Raw genomic sequence first — 6,141 nt, forward strand, 5'->3', positions numbered from 1 at the left:
GAATCTGAGCATTCCAAAGAACATCTATACAGTTTTCTTGACACCCGTGTTGATTTTCTAGAGGTGCTACTTGCAGTATTTTTAGCAATTGAATGTTATGCCAAACGCTCACAGCCAGCAACTAAAGCACCATAAACTATAATTACAAACTTCAATGGCCAACAATTATCACATCATGAACAAGATGCAGGAAGTGTACCCATCGTAATTGAACGGCTCAATAAATTTATATATACTAAAGAATCATTTGGTTCTATAAATGAACACAGATGCATAATTAAATGGTATACAAATGCACTTCCAAATATGAGCATCACTACAAAATCAAAAGAGGCATACTATTTCATCATAAAGCCTACTATTATGAACAACCTAATCTCATAGTTCCAGCGCACTGAGAAGACTTTGATCCTCGATACATCTTGGCAGACAAGGAAAGAATTATAATCTTACCAGGATCGTCTCTTGTTTGATGACATCACTTTATTCTGTTCAAAGGAATTTTATCACTCTGTTGGGTAACCCTTTCTTGAGGAGAAATGATTTGGGGCATTGTCATACCCCCAGAAACAATGATCTCTGCATTATCGAGAGAAAAGACAACCATTATATTGATGCATTCCCTTTTGCCACTACACATTAGGAACACAAAACCGGACAAACAAACTCAAATGTGCATCTGTTAAGGGCGACTACCTATATAATAACTACTTAGCGTAACTATATGGACTGGTACAAAGAGTACATCTAAAATCATGACATGCTTTACATCTATACTCAACATCTAATTTTTAGTTTTATGAGTACTGAAGAAACTGTTTTGCCCACTGTTTCAGGTGGGCAAACCTGGAGTGCAGAGAGCTCAACCACGTCTACAACAAGAACATGGAAGTCATGGCGGCCTAAAGTGCTCTAGAAGAGCTGTATTAAGGGCCTACGCTGTCAAGGGCGAAACCACCCACAAGGAATACTCAGCCCACGTAGTTTCTTGCAAACAAAAATGTTAGGGCCTATGCTGCCTTTGCCCTTCCCTTAAATTTTTCCTAGTTCCACCCTTGTATGCTGCCAATATTACCAATTAAACCATCCCTTGTAAGAGCCAAGCATAATAGTAAATAGCATTACAATCTAGATCACTGTATATGATTAAATCAATCATTCCTCACGTCCCCAAAAAAAAAATCAATAAACAAAGAGACAATATGGTCACAATACAACAAGTTGGTAAATCGAAGAGAGATAAAACATACCTATGCCTTCTCGGATAGACAGATTTGGTCTTATGATATCTTTGGAGTTAACGAGAAATATATCACCTATATATAGATGATTTGTTGGGACAAAAACACTACATATATAACTCTTCATCTTCATTATCTCTCTGAAAAGAAAAGAAAGAAGAAGAAAGAGAGAGAAAACCAAATATCAGCAAGTGTTTGACACATCAAACTAAAAGACAATACTTGACATACTGGTCAAAAACCCCAAGCCCAGGTCATTTTAGGAGTAAAGGAAAAAGATCCTCCTAATGTAGGACAACATTTCTTTGCAGGCAAACTGTATACAGAATAATAAAGCGAGGAAACATAAGAAATAGGAAAAAAACTAGAACCAAATAGTATGAAATCCTATTACCATATATGTCTCAAGTGAGGTGTGCACAGTCTTTGGGATGTTTTAATCGATGGAATATTCCAATACAAAAGTATCGGACCTTAGAACAAAAAATTATCCAATAGGTGCTTCTCTTTTGTCTGGTAAATGGTATGAATGAATGATATACAAAGTAAGGACATATTTATCTTCTGCTTTGAAGGCCCACGTATCCTCCAACTTCTAACAGAAATATATCAGCAAGGAAAGGATTTGAAGTTTGCCAGCTGGAAGATTCCCAGGGCAGATCGTTGGTCCCATATACCCAACAATATTCTACAGATGCTGACGATGAGAATACATCTTCAATGACCTTCTATACCGAAGATGGAACAATATTCTCATCTTCAATGACCTTCTATACCGAAGATGGAACAACCACATTAATCAATGCCCAACAGCTTTGACATGGGTAACCTTTAGGAGTTTAAGGGCCTTTCATAACAATTTCTAAACCAATGCTTGTTTTCTTAAAGTATTTTTATTCTTACTTTCATTCCAAATGAATTGAAAAGTCAGACATATTTGAGCAAATAAATTTAACTCTATGATTTGAAATACAGAATATCAACCACAAGACTATTTTAGACAGGAAACAAATGGATAGAAACATAAACATGAGAACCTGAAGGGTAACAGTTGATGTAATATATAAACCCAAAAGCATATTCACCAACACGTGGGTGACGGATAATTGCTACCTCTTTAAAAGCTGTGGTATTTTGGTCTGCAAGGGAAATGTAGCTCTCAGCCCAAAATCCAAATCAAAGCATATTGTTGAAATTACATTGTGCTAAAGGTGGCAGGTGCAGGGTAGATTAGCTTCTATTACTATCAAGTAAATTTCTTGCTAAAGTAAATTCACAATGTACTTAAACACTTCAAACAGTTAACAGACTATCAAAATTTTCTGCATGACTGAAGTCAATAATAGAATGTAATAAGTCTCAAATAAAGGTGGGAGCTAATGTTCTAGTTTTAGTATGTCACTGCAGAAGTACATGTGCTCTGTCTAGATGCTGCATCCCAGGAAAAGAAAGCATTTTACATCTTGCAAATTTGTGATCCTCTCACTTTCACAATTTATACTGGGCAGATGTACAGGATGGGAGTGGTTTTTCTCTAATTGTGACAATCCTATTTTCACTTTTTCTGACTGAAAATTAGCTGTTCTTTGTTAAGAACACTCCGGGGGCACTTGGGTTGAACAAGTACAATGAACTTTTGGGACAGCACATGCTATATAATATAAGCACGGGGTTTGTACAACTCCATCCTACTGTGTTCAAGTACTTGTGCATTTTCTCTTCATGCAATAAAATGCATAGACACCAAGCATAAACATAAATTAAATAAAGTATTACCTGGAGAAATTGCGGAACTAATTTGTTTGGAGGCGGAGTAGATATGCTTAACAAAAGGCATTTTCTTTATAATCCATTCTCCAAGAGAGAAAACAGTGGCACCCATCCATAAGGAAACAAAGACGCCAACAAAGAATACGAAAAGTAAGGATGTGATAAATCCAAGTCCTGCATCACAAACGAAGAGCCTTGAGACACACGGGATTCCCATCATTCAGTAAAAAACTCAAAACAAAACTGTGTAAAGCAAGAAATTTTTATTAAGAAATTTTCACATTAGAAAGATAAACATGGTTTTTCATAAACATCATTTGACTTATTAGATGGGCACTCATTACAAGCTAATATTTCCCACACAAGCCATTGACTAAATCCCATTTGGCATTAAATCATCATAGCATTTCTGCACTGGGTCTGTTATCTACTAGGCATTACAACTTAAGCTCTTCAGATTTTATGCAATCGCAGACATTCCTACAAGACTGAAGCTCCATCATTAACTGCATTTGCTTCACCGTTAAGCACATCTGGAGTACTTAAACTATGAGGTCAAATATCAAATTGTTTCTATCACAATGGACAAGCAAATGCTCAGTGACCACGTAATCTTCCCTGCACTTTCCAAAATCGTATTATCTTGCCAACCTTCCTACCTCAAAATCAAAATTGATGTTCACAATAAAACTACCCCACTTTACGGTCCTTAAAGAGTGGCATCACCAAAAGTTATACAACCGCCAAAAAAAAAAATTGTATCAACTATAGAAAGCAACAACTATTATCAAGTTTTTGGCTGTTTGCCTCACATTTTAAAGCTGGTTTTCAACAAAGATCACTAATTATACATTCATAACTGACCAAAGGTCTCGATGCCAAGCAGCTCATAGAGTGGACTGAAGAACCCATGAACCACCATGTAATGAAAAAAGTAACAGCAACGGGGAAAAGAACTACACTGCAAACAATTCAAGACAACTCTAGGCTTAGAAAATCCTGTGAATCTGATCAAGAACTAAGCATCAGAAAGGAATATCTAAGCTGCAGAATAAGATAGTTGATTATACCACTTCATGCTGCATTCCATGAGATTTGATCCCACACTGAAACACATGAGCAAAGCGCACGGAAGTCCTCCAAGCTACTATTAGACTCTGAATATACGGTCAAAAGGGTAACCACAATATACACGTTGGAATCAAACCCTTCTTTCACTATCCGGCGATGGATTTGCCTGCAACAATCCCAAAAGTCCATGCTAGCAAATGAACTCAACAAACTATTATAAGTAACATAATTCGGCTTGAGACCCAACCTCAGCATTTCTCTCACTAAAGTCATTGCCCGCTCTGCGCACACCCAGTAACCATGGAAGTCCATGTCACAACATTCTTGTCTCGCATTTGATTAAACACCCGCCATGACTCACTAACCTTACAACACTTGGAATACATATCTATCAATCCTGTTCCCACCACAACATCATCACAAAGCCCCATTTTCAAGCTCAAACCATGCACCTGAGCTCCAAGCTCTTCAGCTTCTAACTGTGCGCAACACACCAACACCCCCGAAAAGCTGAACGTCGTCGACGGCTCTGTTCCGACCCTTAACATGTCCACGACTTGCCACATTTGCCGTACATGTCGACGAGGGCACTGCATATCTAGACATTCGAACAAAAACCCAACTTGATAACAATGGCGTGAATGGCGCTACCCACATCGAAAGAAGCCGATGTTGCGCAGAAAGATATGATTTTGGTGAGGTTTTGAGGGGTTGGTGAAGACCCAGACAAGAGGTCCAAACCAACTAGTTTTGATAGCTTCTGGGTCATTGTCATGTTGATATTGGGTCTTCAGATTGCCACAGGGGTTAAGTCCATTTTCTCAAGCGTTAAACGAGTTAAATCGAGGAGAGGCTTAGTTCACAAGGCGTTTTCTTTTATAAGTGAGAGTGTGAGTTCTATACTATATAATAGGGAAAATCGTCCAAACAGTGTCTGAACTTTTCCAGACTATTAATTTTCATACCTATACTTTAAAAAACCTCAAAATGGTACCTGAAGTTTTGGCCCAGACCCAATTTCCGTACCTAGCAACAGTAAAATCGTTAACAGAGTTAACTTTTGAAGGGTATTTTTATCCTTTCACTATTCATATTCTTCCTGGTTCGTGTTCTTCCTCTCCGACCTCAAATCCTCCTCATCTTTCTTCCTATACTACGTTATTAACATCCGCAATTTTCATTTTTCATATAGAAAAAAGGGTTTTACCCTCTTAAACCCCATTTGACATTTATCTCCCACTCCCAGTGTCCTACTCGCCGACCCCAAATCCAAAATGTTCCTCCTCCAGTGGCGTTGCGCCTCCGCCCTCTCCGCACCCCTCCAGCTCCGCCACTACACCCAATCTGCCGCAGCCGCTCTCGTCGACGACGATTCCAACCCGGAGTCCTTCCCCAGACCCGACCCGAAATACGACCAGACCATCCTTGCCGTCCCGCGCTTAGTCTCCGGCAAAAGCATCGCCGCGAAAGAGCAGAAGGCCGGCCGCGTCCCCGGCATCATCTTTGAGTAAGAGGACGGCCAGCATGGCGGCAACAAGCGGTTGATCTCCGTCCGCACCAACCAAATCCGCAAGCTCCTCAATCATCTCGGCCGCTTTTTCTTCCTCTCCCGCCTCTTCCACCTCGAGGTCCGCTCCGACTTCGATGCAGATGACGTCGCTGAGAAAGTCCACCTCTTCATCCAAAGATACCCACCATTCCAATTTCTTCCTGAGCTTCTTAGGCTCACTGTTGGTGCTCGGAGAAGAAACCCATTCGATATTAGGCCTCTCTTTCTTAATCTCACTCCCAGTCCACTCCATTACAGTCCTTTACCAATCTGATCTTATCTCTTTTTGTGCAGTAGTAGTGGTAAAGAAATTGGGTAGCTTTAGCCTTTACTATAATCTTCTTGCATAAACCCAAAATGCAGGAAATTGTGCAGATTTTCTGGGAATAGAGCAAAAGAGAAGGAAATTGGGTTTAAAATTGTTTGATTTTTGTTTCCAATTTATCGTTGTCTTGTGTCATATCATAAAGATATAGAGCCAAATTGATTTTCATTGTTTCCAATTGTTGT

General features: G+C 39.3%; 1 long non-coding RNA gene across 1 annotated transcript; it reads right to left on the reverse strand.

The window, feature by feature from the left end:
- Window positions 1-202: 202 nt before the first annotated feature.
- LOC133724526 (uncharacterized) lies at window positions 203-1,467 on the reverse strand. Its single transcript, XR_009853752.1, has 2 exons — window positions 1,251-1,467; window positions 203-579 (listed from the first exon to the last, which is right to left on the reverse strand). It is a non-coding gene; the product is annotated as an uncharacterized LOC133724526 (long non-coding RNA).
- Between the last annotated feature and the right edge of the window lie 4,674 nt (window positions 1,468-6,141).

The sequence above is a fragment of the Rosa rugosa genome, chromosome 1, assembly GCF_958449725.1.
Source record: "Rosa rugosa chromosome 1, drRosRugo1.1, whole genome shotgun sequence".
NCBI classification, from domain to species: domain Eukaryota; kingdom Viridiplantae; phylum Streptophyta; class Magnoliopsida; order Rosales; family Rosaceae; genus Rosa; species Rosa rugosa.